The sequence below is a fragment of the Tachypleus tridentatus genome, chromosome 6 (genome assembly GCF_004210375.1).
Source record: "Tachypleus tridentatus isolate NWPU-2018 chromosome 6, ASM421037v1, whole genome shotgun sequence".
Lineage (NCBI taxonomy): Eukaryota > Metazoa > Arthropoda > Merostomata > Xiphosura > Limulidae > Tachypleus > Tachypleus tridentatus.
The window spans coordinates 92,930,637-92,952,617 of record NC_134830.1 but is presented as its reverse complement, the minus strand read 5'-3'; the positions used below and the strand labels follow the sequence as shown (position 1 = coordinate 92,952,617).

General features: G+C 33.5%; 1 long non-coding RNA gene across 26 annotated transcripts in view; it reads left to right on the top strand.

Moving 5' to 3' along the window:
- Positions 1–4,493: 4,493 nt before the first annotated feature.
- The window catches only part of LOC143253052 (uncharacterized), a 71,872-nt gene continuing 54,384 nt past the window's right edge, over positions 4,494–21,981 (top strand). For 7 of the 26 annotated variants that reach the window (XR_013029313.1, XR_013029325.1, XR_013029326.1 and 4 more), the window contains exons 1-3: positions 4,723–4,884; positions 15,594–15,695; positions 17,302–17,413. This is a non-coding gene — a long non-coding RNA (uncharacterized LOC143253052). The other 19 variants (XR_013029331.1, XR_013029332.1, XR_013029329.1 and 16 more) reach the window with 14 other exon arrangements.

The window sequence follows — 21,981 nt, the reverse complement described above, 5'->3', positions numbered from 1 at the left end:
AACATCTCAGATATATTTGCAACGTTAACTTTTCAATCTTACAAACTTTACCTTTTTACTGTAATTAATTAATTCTTGTTCGTAGAAGCTTCTTTCAATTTTTTGATCATTTTATAAGTTATAAAATCTGTTTGCAAAGTGTCAGTTATAAGGAATATCTTTTCAGTGAAGTTTGAGAGTTACCTTTTTTTGAAATTGTACCCTTATCACCACTTTATATTTAGTAGTGGGAATTGTTTTAAATTATATATATTATTATATTCTTTAACTTTTGTTGTTTTTTTTTACTTGCTACAACTCGAGTCATCTTAATTGATCTGTGATGAACATTACTATATTTTTTATTGATTTATTTAAGATATCAATCTGTGTATTTGCATTTTAAGTATCAAATCAATTACACACTTTAGTCTTCAAAGTTTAATTGAGTATTTCAACAATCTGAACTTTAACATCGCTTTTAGTTGTAAACTATTGAATATTTTTGTTCATTTACATAATGTTTGAATAATACATTATATTCCTTTATTAGTTTTTTAGTTTTCTCTCTTTACAAATGATTTTAAACGATTTTGTTATTTCTTCTTCGCTTTTATCTTTAATTGGAAACCTCCAAGCATATTTACTAAACATATCTATAATTGTTAAAATAGAATTTGTGTTATTATTGCAATATTTCAATTGTTTCATATCAACTACATCTGCTTGCCATTGCTCATCATTATGTGTTACGATAACTTTTCTTCTTTTAGATTTATATCTAATTTGTTTGTATTTGTTACATTCATTTTGCTGATGTAAAAATTCTTTTTTTTTTTTTTTGAGGTAGCCGAGTTTTGTTTTGATATTTGCAGGTTCTTGTATTTATAATGTATGTGTGTGTGTGTTTTTCTTATAACAAAGCCATATCAGGCCATCAACTGAGTCCACTGAGGGAAATCAAACCCATTATTTTAGCATTGTAAATCCGTAGATTTAAAGCTGTATTTATAATATAGCTTTTTTTAAATATTTCTCAGTGTCCAAATTGTTAAAATTAACGAACATCTTAGGACTACTATTATAAATATTTTTTATCTTAACATCATGCATTCTCTAGCAAATATCTAAAAAAATAAAACATAGTTTTCATCACTGTCCTTTCATGAATTGTGAATTCCTTTGAACAGTACTAATACAAATAAAGCAGTGTACTATGCTTTCATTCACCGGCTCTTTTTGTTATTCCTCTCTTCCAAGGTCCGTGTTATACGGATATTGTGACCTTTTTTTTTTTTCTTATTGTCACTGACTGTCCTATAGCCAGGGGAATTATTTCTATATATGCGATTAAGTGAATCTACCGATCGTTCCATTTCTGATGTTTTTTTCGAAATAGTCTCTATAGGAGTCATAGAGTTCTCACCAGACTGATATTCCACTTGCAAGTTATTCTCTTGTCAGCGGTAACTTTATGGACTTACAACACTAAAATCTGGTGTTTGAGTAAACGAGACGGACATAACGCATATAACCCATTATGTAACTTTACACTAATATAAATAATTTATAAAATATTAATTAGAAATTTCGTTATTTGAATTGATAATTTAGGAATCAGTTGCAACTTGTTATTTACGGTTTGTTTTTTTTGCAATATAGATGAAAAGATATGATGGAAATTTTTCGTATAAGTTCAAGCTACACATTGCATAAAGGTATAAATTTGCGTTTGGAAGTGTTAATGATTTCATTCTCAGTCCTCAAGTCTGTTGTAACATGTCAAATAAAGTAGTAACGTCATATTTACCAAGTTCAAATTTATTACACGAATTCCCACATATCCAAAGAATCAGGATACGAATTTGGCTGTTTTGCTGATTTATTTTATAATTTTAAAGTATTTCTAGTTTACTAGTTATTTCAGTAGAATTGTAATATAACTGAAAACTGAATTGTAATATAACATTAAAAAGAATATTAAAATATCATAATACAATGTTTTAGGAGAACAAAGTATCTATTCATCTATCTCGGCCCTCCAATCAACCAAACCAAAATTTTAAAAATAAAGAATAAATAAAAACAGAAAGCCAACCCTTGCAATTCAAAGATTTATCAAGCTTTCTTTAAATTCCTTTAAATTTACTGCATTAACCACCACATCTAAAGATAACTCCTTCCAGCTCCGTTTTTCTAAAGAAAACGAAAAAAAATCTTAACACTAAGTCCTGAGTTAACAAGTTTGTCACATAAATCCTCTTTTTTCTGTTTGTTTGTTTTTGAATTAAGCGCAAAGCTACACGAAGGCTATCTGCGCTAGCCGTCCATAATTTAGCAGTGTAAGATTCAGGAAAGGCAGTTAGTCATCACCACCCATCGCCAACTCTTGAGCTACTATTTTACCAACGAATAGTGGGATTGATTGTTACATTATAACGCTCCCACAACCGAAAGGGCGAACATGTTTGGTGTGACGGGGATTCGAACATTATGAGTTGAGTCCCTTAATCACCTGGCCCTCTGCTTTCTTCTTACATCTACAGAATTGTTTTAAAAAGAAGCCTTATTGGTGATATCTTACTAAATGTTTCAGAAGATTCAGATACAAAATCCATAACTTTGTATAAGTAGTAGCTTTTTTAAACATTATCAAAGGAGTAGTAAAGTAACATTCCCCCCTAATGAAACAATGTTGACTGTCCAGCGAATTCGTAAGTTTTATTTAATTACTTTTTAAAACATCTTTTTATCAGACTTTAAAAAAATTCCCATCACTGATTTAAGAACTGTTTGTTTGTTTTGAATTTCGCAGAAAGCTACTCGAGGGCTTTCTGCGCTAGCCATTCCTAATTTAGCAGTGTAAGACTACAGGGAAGGCAGCTAGTCATCACCACCCACCGTGAACTGTTGGGCTACTCTTTTACAAACAAATAGTGGGATTGACCGTCACATTATAACGCCCCCACGGCTGAAAGGGCTAGCACGTTTGGCAGGGATATCTGTACCGGAACAATTAATGTTTGTGCAACCTGAAGATTTTCAATTAAGTTCTGATTTTTTTTTTTGTATTTGTGAAATACTGTTTGAAAATCTCACTGCTTTATAAAGCTATGAAATCCCTTGTAACTCGTCATATACCGTAAATGCGAATTAAATAAAACTATAATTTTAGATAGGTTGTTGTTGTTTTGAATTAAGCACAAAGCAACACAATGGGCTATCTGTACTCTGCCCACCACGGGTATCGAAACCTGGTTTTTAGCGTTGTAAGTCCGCAGACATACCGCCGAGACACTGGGGGGCTTTTAGATAGGAAGTTTATTCCATGGTATAATTTCACATGGAAATTCAAAGTTACACATTCTACCAGGTTATGCTTTAATGTTTAAAAATTAAAATGCCTTATTAAGTTTCAAAGCTAAATTCGAATATAACTTTTGACAACAAAACTAAAAAGTTTTTTGTTTGTTTTGAAATTTCGCACAAAGTTACTCGAGGGCTATCTGTGCTAGCCGTCCCTAATCTAGAAGTGTAAGACTAGAGGGAAGGCAGCTAGTCATCACCACCCACCGCCAACTCTTGGGCTACTCTTTTACCAACGAATAGTGGGATTGATCGTAACATTATACACCCCCACGGCTGGGAGGGCGAGCATGTTTAGCGCGACGCGGGCACGAACCCGCGACCCTCGGATTACGAGTCGCACGCCTTACGCGCTTGGCCATGCCAGGCCCAACTAAAAAGTAACCGACTTTTAATTTGAAGACAATAAATAATTTTTTTTTTTCAACTTATGTTCTACCACTGCATTTTCGTCCAGGTTCGTACAAAAAATGGTTAATATGAAATGATAAATTAACACATGAAATCTTTTTGGAGTTTTGATATTCTGTTTTTCAAGACTGTCATAATATGCTTTTTATAATATTGAGAATATTACTTTATTTTCACATTTTTTAAAGAATTTGTTGTGGATACTGGGAGGATTAGTTTGGTTGTTGTTAAGTGCACACCTACAAGATGGGCTATCTGAACCCTTTTCACCCCTGGGAATTGAAATTAGGTACTCAGCATTGTGGCTTAAGTCTGCGGACTAAGTGTTGAGATATTATATACTACAAGTTCTGTTGAAAAAAAAAAAAAGGTAAGAATCGCTTTATCTAACGGGTGTTTAAAATGTCAAAATCTCTTAAATATGCACTACAGTTCTGAAAAATAATAAAAAGAAAAATTTTGAATATAATTCGTTATTTATGGTTGTTACAGTGTAATTTAAATTTAATAACCATCAGTAATAAGGGATTCGAGTGAAGTGATCCATTTTGTACATACTGAAAATGTTTCATTTAAAAAAAATAACTAAAAAAACGTTGTGTTTATTAATAACATTAAAGTGCAATTCAGGCTTTATCTGGAGTATTTATTTATTAATATTCAGCATATTTATTATGTTCATAAGAAATATTTTGTTGTATCCAATGTTCATATCTTCCCTTTCGTATTTGTTTTTAACTTTTAAACTTCATGACATAACGTATAAACATTACTTTAAATGAATTTATAGAGCATTGAAAAATTCAATGATTTGTGTTAAAGATTCTTTATGCTACTGTATTTTAAGGTTTTCTTTCGGAGATTTAGGTAAATTTGTTATTCATGTGTCCTTTCATTTTTTATGACGTTAAGGAAAAGCTTTTATAAGAAAAATAAAAATTAACTAAGTTCAACTTTCTTTTCTTTTTATTCCCAGAATTATCCTATTCCTAGTATCTCTACTCGGAACAGTGTTCAATTGTAATAACTAAATTTATATTTATTTATTTTCGATTTGTTACCAAAAATTGTACACAGGATTTCAATTTTATATCACGTATTATATTGTTCGTATAGATTTTAGACTTCGTAAGTAGATTGTATTACTCGAAACTTTTGTTTTTATGTTCAGAATGTGTTTATGATGGCTCTGTTTTCTAGGCTTAGCAATAGTACGTAAAGGATATAACGAATGAATGTATCAGTGTAAATCTGTAGTTGTAGTTTATGATTTATAAAACTGTTTTTCTGTATTTAAAAAAAATGATACAGATAAACTACTGTTAATAGTACTATATTATTAGTGACTTCGATGTTATTTTGAATTTACGTTTTAAATAACTTAACTCTTGAACCTGACCCTCCTAGATATACAACTTATAATAAGACCTAAATACCGATACCTTGAACAATACAAGTAAGTCTTAATAAAAACTAATATATAATTTAAATGTGGTTTTGCAAAGAACCCTTTAAATTTAAATTCAAAGGCTTACACCTTGTACAAGTAAGGTTTTTTTTTATGCGTTACTGAAAGAAATAATGTAATGAATTTTTTCTTTCTCACAGAACCTAAGTTATGTTTGCCCAATGTACATATGAGTTTGGTGCTTTCTGTTTTTACCTTCACATAATAGAGTTAATTATAACTTAATTTAATCATAATGCAAATGTAGGAGACATCTGATTTTTACAATTTGGATATTGATCTTTTGAGTATTAAGTACCAGCTATTTTTATTTGTACTACTTTCTTCATTTTTGCCAATTTGTTTCTACTGTAAATTTATTAGTACTTATTTAATAATTCTATAAGAAGAGAAGAAATTATATCAGGTTAATTGTAACAGGTTGTTAACGTGTTTTTGTCTGGAGTTGGAATATTTATACCAAAATTACTGCAAATTAGCATAAAATACTCGTGTCTACTGTGGGATTCAGAGGCCCTAGTGTATTAAACAAGTTCCTCCATTATCCTCAATTACTTCTATAACTACCTCAAAGGGAGTGTTGTATTTAAAAATGCATACATTAGAACAAGTTTGGTTCCCTTAGCTTGTGAGTGGGGGTGTGAACACTGCTTCAACATAGCCCTCCCAGGATTACATAAGGGTTATAAACACTTAATATCATGTCAAATTTGATTTCAGCAACCCTACAAATTTAATTATAGAATCCTATCATACCTGGGTGACATTCAGGGCATCTTTCAGACACTTCTTCAGCACCCCAGTTAAATTTTTATGCCATAAAAATAAGAACACCCCCCAAATCTACCTGCTATGTTTTATCCTACTAGCTCTAAATTTGTGAGCAAACAAATTCACAAATGCACAGTGTGAATAAATATATTTCTGGAAATATAAAGAAGTATGTTGTGTTTGTGAAAAGGCAAATTACTGGAGAAATAATAGAGAAGTTATTAAAAATGGTATTAGGAAACTAATGATGTAAGAAACAGTTAGTGAGAATGTTGATACTACCAATACATACTTTTAGTTGCGAATTAGTTGAAGGCTTTTCTTGAAATGGAAGTATAAGATATGTTGAGAATTACTGAAACATTGATATAAGGCATTATTTTGAAATTCCATTTGTAAGGACTACAAGGGACCATTTTATACTTTACGAATGCCTTTGTGTCACCACCCCTAAAGTAACATTTAAACCCCTCCTTTATTTTTAAGAAAAATCATTGATTTTTCCAAACTATTGCAAAATGCCAACCTGTGATACTGTTTATGCCATCTCATTCCATAGCTCATTACTTAAGAAATAAGATTGCCTGGATCCAAGCCAATATTTTCCAGGGTTTTACTCTTTTTCTCTGTTGTGAAAATACATAAAGAAATTGGGTATTTACCTTATGGATTTCCAGGATCATCTTATAAACTTTGAAAGATCAGTTCTTCTTTTCATGAGAGAAAATGTCAAAAGATCTTAACTTATCCTTATAATATAATTTTTTCATCTCTATAATGATTCTTTTGATTGTAATTTGAAACTTTTTCTTTATAAGTCAGTATCATTTCTCAAAGAAGGAGACTGAAACTGTTCAGTACAGTGTGTTAACTAATGTGTAACTAAAAATTTGTATAGAGAAATAGTTACCTCTTTGGCTTATTATATGTTTTTAAATACACCAGTTTATATGTTTTACTTCTTGCAGGCATTATCATAAAAAACTACATATGTCATGCGGCGATTCACGTGTGCAAATTGCATAGTTCATGGCCTCAGAAGTATGTGAATGCAATATCTCGGTTGCAAATATATAAATCTCAAGCAAACAAAATACTAATTATTATATAGTAAAAAAACAAAAAACAAATGAAATATTGACAGTACTAATACTCGCTGAATTTTCATGATTTATTTCAAAATATCTGTACTCCCACTAATTTTAAATTGGCTTTGAAATTATCATAAGGATTGCTAAACCCATTGTCTGCCATTTGTTACTGATCAACGAGTGAATGTTAAAACCAAAAAGTGTTGGTTCAAATTGGCAGGACTAACAAGGATCAGTGAGACATCAAATGATAGGTCTTTTTCATGCTCTACTTTGGTTTGTAATAGTCCATTTACTTTTTAAAAACACAAACAAAACTTTAAACAATTTAAAATTCTTTTTAGCCATTGAATTTCAAGAAATAAGGCCACACAATAAACTTTGTAGTGCAGATTACATAAAGCATAAACTCATAAAAGATGTATCTACCTAATTTGAATGGATTGCAAGTCATAAAATAATGTATGGGGATTGAAAATAGCCAATGCATTGTTCTGATCACTGCTTGCTTTTCTTTATATCTTTGGGCATAGAGACTATGTTGTCCTGATATACATAATATTATTGAATGTGGCTGGAGTGAAAGAATGTGTGGTACAATAGTCTCTGAATGAGGTATCAATTGCACCATGATGTGACATAGACGAGGTGGAGGTTACTGCTGGTAAATACAGGTTCATCACAGTATTTTTAAGTTTGCAACCAGTGTAACTACAAAATCTTTTTTGTTCCTTCATAGGTACTGAGGTTATAGGCAATTTTTTATTTCAGTTTTCTAGTTAATAGGTATACTTGTGTATGAGTTTGAAAGCAATGGACTTTATTAGGACTACATTTTATTTGTCTTGATACGAGTGTTATGTTGTATCAAGCTACCAGTTGAATCTACAACTTGATATGTATCACTGACATTGTGTTAACTTTTTATTAAGTAAGAAGGTTTTGTGGAACAAAAGGTTGATTTACAGGTGCGATTTGTAATTGTTTTTCAGTAATTATTAATGACATAATGAAGTTGCAGTGTAAATCTACTAATTTGGGTTTTGCTTCCATGTTGTACATTTTTGTTGAGTGGTTTGCCTTCTTGCTTGGCATGTTCATCACTTGGAGACTGTGCTACAAAAGGGAGTCAGCCAGTCCTTCTCGTCAGTTCCTTCTCAAAGCTGTGTAGGTGGGATGGATGATTACTTTGGTGAGGTCCTTCCTTTATTCTCTCTAATTCTTTGTATATAAGGGTGTTTTTGTCAATATAATGGTGGGTGTAAGGCTCAATTGATCACTTGAGATTCAAGCGATTCTCAAAATTTATCTCAAGTGATCAATTCAGACCATTATACTTGTACAAACATGTTGACAATACAGTTCCCGGATTCATATCTACAGAACACACACTTAGTTTTTTCAGCTATGTTAACTCCATACACACCAAATTGAGTTCACCTGTGGAGACAAGAAAACTAATCAAATAGCATTTCTCAACCTCAAGATTGCAAGAATTCATACACAATTCAAAGTAGAAATCCACATAAAAATCACACATAGGGGATTCAGCACATGAAACAAAACAAAAACTCAGCATATTAAAAAAAACAAATAAACACAGATGCAAAACTATGCTAACCCGATAAAAAAATTAATGCTGAAATCAACAAAATAAAATAACACTTCATCAACATCAACAAATTTCTTCAAAAACCATTGAAAAAATTATGCACACACCTAGATCAACAACATTGTCAACAACAAACAAACAATAATAAATCCCAAGAAACAACAAACTACAAAACTTTGCACTGCTGCATGCTATGTATTCCCAATATCAGTGAAAAAATAGCCAACATTTGGAAAAACTTGCAACAAAACACAACATTCCAATAAACACCAAATTTATTCAAAAACCAGGTACAAAACTGAAGTCCATACTGTGTAAAAACGCAACACCAACATTATTTATAAAAGACAATGCAACAACTGTCATGACTTTTATATTGGAGGAACAAGCAGAAAAATAGAAACCAGATTCAAAAAACCACCTCCATGCTTTTTGAACACTGCAAATCAAATGAACACAACATAATATAAATCACCCAGATACTAAGTAGGGAAACAAATTTATACAAATGCAAAATCAAAAAAGCCTTATGTATACAACAACTCAAAACAAAGCTAAACCAATATAAAGGAATACCTTTATAACTATACTGATGAATAACCTAACATCTAACTGCAATGCTCCCTAGAATCCCGTATCCATTTACAGTCTTGTTCCCAAGACATGCCTGGCAATTTTCAGTTGCAAACTCTCTTTGTTTACCAGAAGATGGCTTAAGAAGGTGGAAATGTTGTTTGTACTTTATTTTAATTAAACATTTTTTGATATCTTTCCCAGTTGTCTTGAGAATACACTTCTATGGGATCACTTGTATGCTTTTATTGATTTTTCCCTTCTTTTTGCTTGTTAGTCTTTATTAGCATTGGATAAGGCCCATGTGTTGTCAAGAACCTCAGTTTCCCCATTTGTGGCCTGGTGTTGGATGATTTCCTTCAGAGCTTTGCAGCATTGGTCGATTGCAGAAGGACTTGGGGTCAGTGGTCTGTGTAGGAGATTTCTCTTAACATCGGTGTTCTTGGATTTTGGATTCTTGGCTTTTTGTCAGGCTTTGGACCATTTGATTTCTTTTATTAACTGCAGGCAGGAAATGATCCATTTTGACATTGTTACCAGTTGGCTTCTATCAATCATCCAGGGGATACAAGGTTCCATTTCTTGTGTTTTGGCAGTATGGATCTTTTTTATTGGATCCACTTAACCAAATTCTTCTGATGACTTGTCATATCATGGGTATCTTTACTTTATTGGTCAATTGTATTTCCTTTCCAGGTCTTGTTTATGCCAGATTTGATCTCTGTATCCTGCTGCTTTTTTGGTGTCTGTCTGCATCCTGATACCTTATTGGTATACCTTTGCCACTGCCCTCAATCCCAGCTACCTTGGGTTTGGTTCCAGTTCCCCATCCTTCAACCTTGACAGTCAATGTCTTTAGCCAGGACAGTTCTCATCTATTTATCCTCCCATCCATTTACTACTTTGAGTGTCTCCTTCATCCATGCTACTTTGGTTGCTCATTCCTGGCATGCTTAACCTTGGTTGTCTCAGTTCTTCCAACTGCAGGTGGTCCTTTTCCTTTCTCATCCCTTCCATTCCAACATGTCCTATTAACCCAGTCATCTATGGTCCATCACACAACATCCATCCTCTGTCTTACTACCTTGTTTTTGTCAGGTCTTTGGTGTGGTTTTCCAGTCTTTATTGCAGAGTAACTTCACATTTAGCCTGTTCAGTTTGTCATTCTTCTTTGGCCTTCTATTTATGCAAGTGTGGCCTTTGCTACTCCTAGACATTGACTCAGGGATTCCAGGCTTTTCACCCAACAGTTGCCTGTGTCTCTGAGTGACTCACTCTGTTTTTTGAGAGAGGTTGTTCAGTCTCCTTGATTTGGGTATCAGATGGCATTATCCCATGCCTTTTTTTTTCCATTTTTGCATGGTTCTTTCTTCCTTTTGTTCTTTCTATGTTGATCCATTCCTTGCAGCTCCATTGGTTACTGAAGCATCTGTTGCTCCAGGTCTGTGAAATTCTTGTGGTCCTTCATACTCTCTCCTTACCTTTGTTTGAATCTCTGTTAATGTGTTTTCTGTTACACCTCTCTTTGATGGCATATTTGTTCCTGCTCCTCGCCTGTCATTGTCATAAGTTGGTTAATTTTGCCCTCAGTGTTCCTAGGTCCTTGTACTGTTTCTTATCCCTTATTTTTATCTGGATCATTCTTTGTTTTCTACAGCCTCTGTGGCTTCTAACTTTCAGGTCTAATTTTCTACTATCTGCCTTTACTCAGTTTCTCATTATGTCCTCCTTTGTCCTGTCTGTGCTCTCTGTTATTATGTTGTTTGCATAGCTTATTTCTGGGATCTTCATTTTTCCCTGTTTCTCCCTTTGCAACCTTCCTCTTTCTGTTATCTTTCCCTGATTACCCGAACCAATTTGGTTTGATGTTTGATCCAGGTGGCTTGTTCCTCTTTGTCTTCCTCTTTTATGTTTCCTCTCATCAACTACATCATCTTTCCTTCTCTCTTGCATCTTATCTTTGTTGGCCATTGGAGGCAATTCTGCAATAGAGTATGTAGAGGACACTGCACATGGTCATCTCCTACTATCTACACCACATCACTGTTTCTTTTTCCTGAGGGTATTACCTATTGCTTGTGGCTATTTTCCTAATTTATGCACAGCTGTGATATAAATAAGTCTTTACTAATTCTAAGTCTGTCGGCCTCTAGCTGCCCTACACCTTGGGGCATGCCATTTCTTACCCACCTTCCATCATGGGATTGAGTGATTCCACTTATGTCTGTTTGTTGCACCATTATCTCCCATGTGGATATTCTCTTTTCATGTTCAACCATGTCTGGTCTTTCTGACATTTTCACTTTGTCATGGCTAAGAGGTACTTGGCTAAGATATGGTGTGGTACTCTTCCTCAGATCTTCGAATCTATTTCTCTCAGTTAAGGGGTGTTCTTTGGCCATTTTTGGAGGATATGCTTGTGCTTCCCTTGCAGTGGTCTCTCTTTTAATTTAATGTTGGATTCAAGTTAATATTATGCTCAGAGGGAGAGTACAGTATCAAAAGTTATAATTTTTCTAAATGTATTTACAATAGATACTTTCTGCTACTTACACATATCGCCCTTCCTCCCCACTGTCTTCTAACATGAGCCACAATTGTGGTTCACAGTAGTTTGCCCAGGAATTTCCCAATTATTATAATAAAATATACCACATTAAGAGTATCTTAAAATGTAGACTCACTTTTGAAACAACATTCAAGTCCTTCTATCTCAGTAGCCAAGGCTACTAAAATATTGGTAATAAAAAAGAAAGCTGATTTTGTGATTGTCAGGCAAAGTTCATCCATTTGGTCTTCACATATTTATTATTCTTGTTTTACAAGCCCATTGAATAAATGGTTTTAGAATATTTTATTCAAACTTGAACAAACCTACTAAGAAAATTCTGTCATAGGTCATAAAGCTATGTTGATTCTTGAAGGAGAGATTTTATCAGTTTTTGCATTGATACTGATCAAATTTTCCTTTGAAACTACTCAAGCACTGAGCCTACAACAAAAATTAAATGCCTTGGTAAACTGCTCCAAAATCTATGCACAGCTACTGAACAGTCTGTTGTGAAGGTTGTAGTACTAATTTTTTTAAATGTTCTTGAAAGCTGAGATTTCCACCCTTTTAAAATTGTTTTGAAGTTTTCTTTGCTATTGTTAACTCTTTGAAGCCATTCAAGCATTGCAGAAATGTAGAGACCATTTAAGCACCATCATGCTAGTTGAAAATGCTTCATTTTAGCATAGTAACAATGCATATATTTGTAACAGTTCCTTCAGCCTTATTATTTGTGTGTATAGTTTTAAAAGCTTCTACAGAAAAAATGGCTATGATCATTTTACTGAAACCTGGAAAGTAATAATGAATGCAGTATTGTGTATGCCATAGGGTAGTTTTAAGATTAATTTGAGTGCCTTTGTTCTTTGTCTTGAAGAATTTCTCAAAGTAATTCACTTTCTGCTATTTAAAATGTTGAGTGTTTTAAATTTTAAACTAACTTATGCAAATAGTGCACTATTTGGAAATTTCCATGTTGATTTATCATTTGTCAACTTCACTGTTGAACTTTGTATTTGGTTTTCAAACATTATTTGAGTGAGTTTTCTAATGGTAGATGATTGTCATAATAGATTTGTTTTACTGCTTTAAGTACTTCTTGTTAAATATGTTTACATGAAACCTCGGGCACAAAACCACCTGTCTTAGTAAATAATGGTTGGGTGGAGAAAAAAAGCAAGTGCTCATTGGCCTGTTGAAAAACATATATCATTCAACTGAATGCATTGTGTACATTGTAGCTTAAAATTTACTGTCCATAAATAGACATAATACTTAATTAGAAATTGTTAATTTAAAAAGGAGAATAAAAAAAAAAGTGTAGAAACAAAACAAGTTGAATCAAAATGCAATATGTATATTGTCCAGTTTATAACTCTTAATTTTTCAAGCTGCAAATCCTAATTATGACTCCACTGAAATGGACAAGTACTCTAAACATGAAGTCAAGGTAGAGATCTGTAGCTTGAGAAAATAAGGTATTTATACTATTTACAGCTAAGTTTGTTTACGTCTTTTAGATTCCTAGTCGTAGGTGTTAAAATAAAATCCTTGCAATTTGTTTCTGTGCTCTTTTGATGATTTCCATTCCCATTTTTAAATTAACAGTTTTTAATTATCTTGTTTTAAATATGAAAGCTTTGGTTTGCACAACTCCAGCATCCTTACAAGGAGTGGTAAACGTGTGTGTGCGTGCGTGCGTGCAAGTTAATACTTATTAAACATTGAATTAAATCTTGTTTTATTTACCCATTTAATCATTCCTATCAATTACACTTTATTCTCGTTTAGCTTGTTGTGGTGCTTTGATTAGGTATACTTGATTTTTATTTACTTTTGATCATTGTGTCTACTTAGTAAACTCAGTTGAGCTGAAGGGCAGCTATTTGGTACTGATGTTTATCACTCTTTTGATCCAGTAAATGCTTTCTTTCTTCTGCTTTATTCAGAGAATCAGAATTGTCTTATGTCTGCACTGTTCTAGCACCTAGTAGAATGTATTCAATCTTGCAGTCATACAATGGAAAGGGAAAATGTTGATCTCTTACAGAAAATGAAGTTTCTGAATTGCTTACAACTCTTGAATCTCATTTGGAGGAAGATTCAGAATTTTAAATGAGTATAGAATATACAGTTAGCGGTGAAAATTACAGTGAAGGTCTCTGAATGGAAGACCACTGTGTCAATGATAAGGTCTACTCACCACTTACTTCAATGTCAAAAACAGTGAGTGAGCACAATGGTATGAATAAAAATGGAAAAAAACTGAAAAGGTGTTTCTTGAAAAAGAAAGTAACTCTCAGCTGAAAGTGCACACATTTGACAACACAAGTTTTGGACTGCAAGGTAGGAAGTTTGTCAAAAACACAACACCATGTGAAGTGTTGAACATTTTATCTTACCTGCATTTGTATCAACTATTGCAGAGGGGATGAACAGAAACAATAAATTTGTAGTTGCAATGGTGGTCACAAGTGAACACTTGCATTTGTAACATTGTAATAACATAACTGATAATAAAATCAATGTTTTCATAGCTTTACATTTGTTGATGGTTAGAGAAAAAAAATTAAGATGGAATTAATACTGGTTGCAAGATAAAATCTTGGAAATGCCCATTTTCACTGTGTTCCACATATACATTTTTGTTGATTCTCCATTTTTTACATTTTTGGGATAACTCAAAAGAGTAAGTGAATGAGAATTGTGACTAGAAAAAGTGTGTAATAAATGTATGCTAAAAATAATTGTCAGGAAATAATGTATCCAGTTGAAAATCTGTGAGAGCTTGATTTCATTCTAATGACAGATGAGGTTTAAGCAACAATATTCCTTCAGAAAAAATTATTTGGCATAAAACTTTTTGTACTTTGTAGAAACTGGTTTTGTGTTAAACTCTATACTGGTCATTAGGCTAATGTTTCCTAGGAAACTAGAGTTTTTGGGAAGCATAATAACAATGTTATTAGAGTCTTATCGTGCAGAGAACAAAATAATTTTGTGAACTTGATAAGCAAAAACTGTTAATCAATATTATGTTAACTAAATACAGCAATAAAAGTCTGAACTCTTTGTAAGTACATCCACTAACAAAAAAGAGATAAATGATGTTTTTATTCTAATAATACTTTTACTCAACTCCAGTTCCTAATATTCTACCACATATAGCATTTCAGTAACATAATATTCCTGGTATATAGAGTGAAACTTCAAAATTGCAAGAAATACTAAACTCCTTAGTCATCAAAACATAATGCAAAATTGTTTAACCAGAGAAGGAACTAACTTGAAAGTATTGCAACTGAACTACATTGCCACAAGTCATATTTCAGGTTAATCTAGTTTATTTCGTTTCTTTGGCGAGACCTCCTCACTCTCTTCACAATGTGTTTTTTTTTGTTTTTTTAAAAAGAAAATGTCTAATGACTGTTCAGCAGTAATTACCCCTCTCACATGGCCATCTTTTAGTATGCATTTTAAGAAGCTTTCAGTGAGTTGCATTTAAAATTGAATTAAACTACTTTTTGTATATTAATGTTATACCAATTAGTATAGCATAAACTTATAGCTAATAATCCATATTTTAATAGTATACAAGTTTTAAGTTCTTAATTTTATTAGACAATATTTAAAAAAAAACAAAAGCTTTTTCTGATGTGAGAAGTGCGACATTTTTACTCTAGACATACCCTCTTCTTTAATTTATTTATCACTTTTCCAAGAAGTATGAAATTAATGTAACTTACTTATTATAATATTGTCATTATTCAGATAAAACATGATTTTCACTGCCTTGAAGTTCGTTTGTTTGGTTATTTGGTTAAGTGTCATTCTAAGTTGACAGAAAAAAGCCCAAAAAACAACAAGATGCAGGTAAGTACCTTTCTCTTGTTTTTCATGTGTATTCTTTATTTGTTATTGTAAAAGTAACTGAAATATGAAAATGGGAAACACTTTAGGTTAAATAAAGTTAATTAGGTAAAATAAATAATAATAATATAATAAACAACCTTCAGGAGACATGCACATGAACAGGTTGGAGTAGTTTGTGGGTAATGTAATTTAATAGCATAACATGAGCTTCATGTTTCCCAAGTGACTTACAACTTATGTTGTGAATAGTAATTCTAATTAGACATGGTTGAAAGAACAATAAAACAGTAAAATTCACACACACACACACACACACACACACACATATATATATATATATATATGTGTGTGTAATTTCATGTAACAATTTCAAGGGATTCTAGAAAGAAATAAGGATATATGACTAACTTTATATATAGCTAGAATATAATAATAAAATATAAAGTTTTACCTAAAAAAATATTTGAAATGTATTTAGGAGGTTTTAAAGATTATAGAAATAGGATCTGAGATGAAGAAGAGTGTTTTTAATTATAACCTGAAGATCATTTTGCATTCAGATAGGTTAAAAAAAAAGAAAGAAAGAAGACTTGATGTGTTCAGTACAAATTATGTGTACAAGCAATTTGTAATGCTTATAAAAGTGGGTCATATTTAGTGAAAATAGCATACTGTAACAAAAGTTATGGTATTAAAACTATATATAGGTAAAAATGTTCACAGGGTTGATTCTTGGGACTGAACCATTATTGAGTGAGTTCGTAATTGGCTCAATACTAAATGTGCAGTGTATATACATTGGCACATGCTCTGGTCTAGTTTGCTTGGTTGCAAGTGACGACTAGGCATTTTTTTATGTTATGAACAGAGTACTACAAAGTGTGTGTATACGACATGCAAATGGCAAAGTGTGAAAATACTGTATGTTCATTTGGTGGTAATTTCTGAGAAATGAGCATTAGTTATGATATATAAAACTGGAAACATTCATCACTTTCTCTGTGTTGTTGAAGGTCTTGAAAACAACATATGAGAGAAAGTAATGATTCACACAATATGCTAAGCAAAGGGGAAAGTGATTTGCAACTGGGGTTGTTTTTATTTGCAAATTATGATGCAAATCCAAATATTTTGTCTCTTGCCTTAACAAACATCACTCTTTATACATTGACAATTGGTAAACAAGCCCATTTGTATTTAGTTGGTTTGGTTACATGAAGCAAAACAACCTGTTGTAGCACTATAAAAAACACAAAAGAATTACTATTTCTAAATGCTAAACTGGTAAAAAAGGTGAAGTTGAAATGAAGCACACTGATTCAGTGATAGGATTGTAATAGAAAGATAAATTTATATGGTGACTATAATTAGTATTAGTTGAAACTGGAATGAAAGATCATCACATTGATGAGAGAAAGAAACCAAAATACGTTTTGGAATACAGTAAGAACACTGGGTGCAATAGATACGTCACATATGATGTTGAGTTCAATTTTTGCCTTCAAAATGTAGAGAAATGGTATAAGAAGTTGTTTCTTTATTGTTTTAATGTAGTTTTGTTAAATTCACATTCTGTATGTGATTGCTTAAACTCATCTCATTGCAGGCTTTTGATTACAACTTTTGAAGCAGTTACTAATAAGATAGAACATGCAATCTTCATGAAGGAAATGAGGAAGACCATCTAATTCATTGAAGCCTCTATGCCTTACAGAGAGGTATTTTACATCCTTAGTTACACTAACAGCTTCAAAAGAAAATCCTACAAAGCATGTTTGCAGTAATAGTTCAAGAAGATCAGAAAGGCATAAAGAGTCCAGTATAGTGTGTATGGTGTGGTATTACATGTTGTTTCATATTTTGCCAAGTATTGCAAACTCGAAAATATTTGAAAAAAGTATTTACAATTAATATATTATTTATGTATTTCTTACCAATAAGATACTTAAAATTAAGTATAATTTTTTAAAATAATCAATTATAATGTGACAAGTCAATCTTTCACTTTTATTCAGTGCAGCAGCATGACTCATTAATGTAGCATAGCAACATCACACATGGTACACAAAGGTAGCAGTTGAAAGGTTAATGTGAAGCAAAATGTATGTCTTCCACCCATGGAAAAAAGTGAACTGTCTGAAGATTAAGGGTCTACCTGCATTTTGTTGTGGTGCTATAGACAATGTGTGGAACTTTTATTTTCTGTAAAGTTTTGTTTATATTACAAGTATGTTTGTTTACTCTCAGTAAATTACTGTGCTGGCCCCTCTAATCCAGTTTCATTAGGACCTTTCATAATATTTGCTGAATTTTTTCTCTTTCCTATTTTTGTTCTCTAAATGGTAAATATTTTTGTTTTTGACTTGCTATAAATTTGCAAGATAATTCAACATATTTCTTATTGCATAACCACTATGACTTTCTGAAAATATTTGGAACTCAAGAGCAGCATCTGCAAATTCATATGTTTTATGATTGATTGTCCTGGGAAATAAATAAAAACCATTGTTTATTGTTGAAACTAAATAATTGAAATTTGATAAAGAGCATTAACATTTGAAGAATGACCAGAATTTACAAGTTTGAATCTTTCATGTATATCTTGTTCATTTTTTCTGATAAAAAGTTTGCTTGGTTTTATGATTTTTTTTTCATTGTGTGAACAAATGTAACAATTTGGATGTCTAATGTAGCAATTTCACCAACTGCATAATTTACTTTTTTGGCACAATAGTCACTAATAACCCCTAGTTGCTTCTTTTTATAACCCCCTAAATTATTTGTTCTGTGGTAAACAATCAAGAACTTGAAGCTACACTCTTACTTTCATTATCAAATTCAGCAGAGTGAAATTTATTTGCACATTTGTGTCGTCTTGGGCATGTTTGTTTTCCAAATGATTGTGTGTATTGGGTTAATAGGAGGGAGTTTTCTCTCTGCTACACAATTAGTATTCTACACCTGTGGAACTTTGCTTTAAAAATCATTATCTTCTTTAAGAGGTTTTACACACAAAACTATGTTTTTATAGTTTTTTTAATACTTTAAGTCCCTCATAGGAGTCAACAAGTACAGGTATGAGTACTACAGATTTGCAACTTTTATTCATAAATTACTGCTAAGACAATATATGTTATAACTTACAAATGTTGTAAGGCATGCTATAGGTTTGAGATTTACAGAAGTGTTGGATATGTCCAGTTTAGACTGTTAACAAAAGTTGTTTATCTGTAGAAAAGTATTGACAGCTGTAAATGTTAGACAGGCTGACTGCAGTTAGTATATTAGAATTTTTTATTACATGAAATCCTGAGTTTTTTAATACAAGTTTCATAGTTCACACACAAAAATTGTCATAGGTACATTCACTTACTTTGGCCCTTAATTCCTGTAGACGGGTAGCCTTGGGGTGGCTCCCTTTGGGTCAGTCGGCTGGTCCACTCAGGCTAGGGTCAACCAAGTACCAGTGTTAGATGTTCTCAACAGGTGTTGTGGACGTTATATCTGATGCTGGTGTTTGGGTATAGTGCTCACAAAACCCTGGCATTGCTGTAGTGTCCTTGTTTGACATTGTAGTTCATCCCCTTGTAGGGCTCCATGGTGGGTGGGGTCAGTGGGCACCAAAATTTCCCTCTCTTTATTATGGATACTCAATTTAAAAATCTTAATAAAATAGTGAAAAAAACAGTCTATAGGTAAACGACCATGTCTTGAAAATCCTGAGCAGTAATCCTCACCATCTGTACCACCTGTTGCACCTTATTTTCTTATATTGTATTCACTTTCAGACAAACCTTTAGGGCAAATGATGGAATCCTCTTCCAACAGCAGAGACCTGCCCAATTGACCTAGGGCAGGATCCATGGAGGTCGATAGATCTCCCTCAAATAAAGACAGAAAAGAAAAAAGATGTAGTCATAAATAGAAGGGTTCTCTACCCAATTTGCCTACACATAAATAACACTGGCCACCTTGATACAAAGGAACTGTTGAGGTTTATGTTCTAATCTGGATGATATTAAAACACTGATTGCTTCCTACCATCTTTTATGCCTCTCCTTACAGGAAACATTTCTGAAACCTGCATGTGTCCACCCTGTCTTTGCCATTCGACACACCCTTGGAGGCCATAGCCATCCATGTTTCCTTTGGTCATACCTCAACTGTTTTTCTCTCAACCTGTTGCCTGGAGAGACATATGATCAATCAGACCTTGATGCTCTCATTGAACAGTTGCTGTCTCCATTTTTAATCCTGGAAGACTTTGATGGACATCATCCCCTTTGGGGAAGGGCTGATACTGATAGGAGGGGTCACTCTGTAGAATGTATGCTCTCTGATCACAACCTTTCTCTTTTCAATATTGGTTCTTCTATTTATTTTATGCACCTAGTCAGTCCTTTACTGCTATTAACCTCTCAATTTGCTCCCCTTCACTATTCTCCCATTTTTCATGGAGGGTTGACAGTAATCCACGAGGCAGTGATCATTTTCCTTTCATATTGAGAGAGACTGGCCGTGGCTGATGCCACCCCATCCATGTGCCCTGGTGGAAGCTGGATTTTGCAAACTGGCTCTCTTTCACTGCTCTCGCATAACTTGATCCTGCCATTGTCTGTAAGCCATCAATAGATGACTGCCACACAGTAGCTGACTGTATTATACAAGCAGCTGCTTAGTGTATTCCTAAAACCTCCACACATTTTCCATGATATCCTTATCCGTGGTGGATTTCTGTCTACCATATGGCACGGAAGGCTCAAACATGGGCCTGGGATACTTTCTGTAGATATCCCACACTTTCGAACTGCATCTCTTTCCAGCAGGCCCATGCACATGCTTGGTGGGTAAGACATCAAAGCCAGAAAGAATCTTGGATTAAGTTCACAACCAGCATATCTTCTACCACCAGTAACAAAGTCATATGGGACAAGATTTGAAATGTCAGTGGACAATATAATTCTGTCCTCCTCTCGATCTTGCTCTCTGATGGCCAGGACTTAGATGATTCCCAGAGCATTGCCGATCCTCTAGAGGATAGCTATTGTTGGGTGTCTAGTGGTTCTGCTTTTTCCTCCACCTTCTTAGCCATCAAAACTCTGGCAGAGAGATCACCTCTTTCATTTTAAGCTGATTGTCTCTGTGACTGTAATCTTCCCTTTACACTGGTGTAACTCAAACTGGCCCTTCATCGGTCTGGCAGTACATTGGTTGGACCTGATGATGTACACTATCTATCTCCTTTTTCTCTTGCTATTCTTTTGTTTCTTTTTAACTGGATTTGGCAGGAGAATGTTTTTCTTGATGCCTAGCTCCAGGCTATTCTCTTACCTTTCTCTAAGACTGGGAAGGATCCCAAGATTTCTTCAAATTACCATCCAGTTGCTTTGACAAGCTGTTTCTGTAAGACCTTAGAGAGGATGGTTAATGCTTGTCTTGTTTGGTCCCTCGAATCAAACAACCTTCTCTAGCCCACCCAGTGTGGGTTTCGAAGACAGCGCTCCACAGCGGACCACCTGATTCGACTTGAAACGTCAATCAGGGAAGCCTTTCTCAAATAACAACATCTTGTATCAATATTCTTTGACATTGAGAAGGCTTATGATACAACATGAAAGTATGGCATTTTGCAAGACCTCCATATGGGTTATGTGGCTATTTGCCTATTTTTAATAAAAAAATTTTAATGGACAGAAGATTCCAAGTTCATATGGGTTCAGGATTTTCCCAGTCTTTTTTACAGGAACTTAGAGTCCCTCAGGGCTGTGTTTTGAGGGTCACACTTTTCAGTATGAAAATTAATGCCATCACTGAACAACTCCCTCTCACTGCTGCAAACAGACTCTTATGTTGACAAATTTCACATCTCATGTCAGTCGTCGAACATGAGGTATATTGAGAAGCAGCTACAGACTGCCCTCAATCATTTACTAAAGTGGACAATAGCACACGGCTTTAACTTTTTTCTTTCTAAAACCATTTGCATGCACTTTTGCTGCCAACGGGGTATTCACCCTGATCCTGAACTCCATATCAGTGAAGTTGTGCTGTCTGTGGTTCCTGAGACAAAGTTCTTAGGTCTTATCTTTGACTGTAAGCTTATCTTTATACCACACTTCAAGCAGCTATGGGTAAAATGTACAAGAGCACTGAACATCCTCCATGTCCTCTGTTCCACCACTTAGGTAGTGGATCGATGTTCTGTGATAAAGATATATTGTGCTCTTATTTGATCTAAACTTGACCATGGATCACTGGTCTATGGCTCTGCTAGAACCTTGGCCTT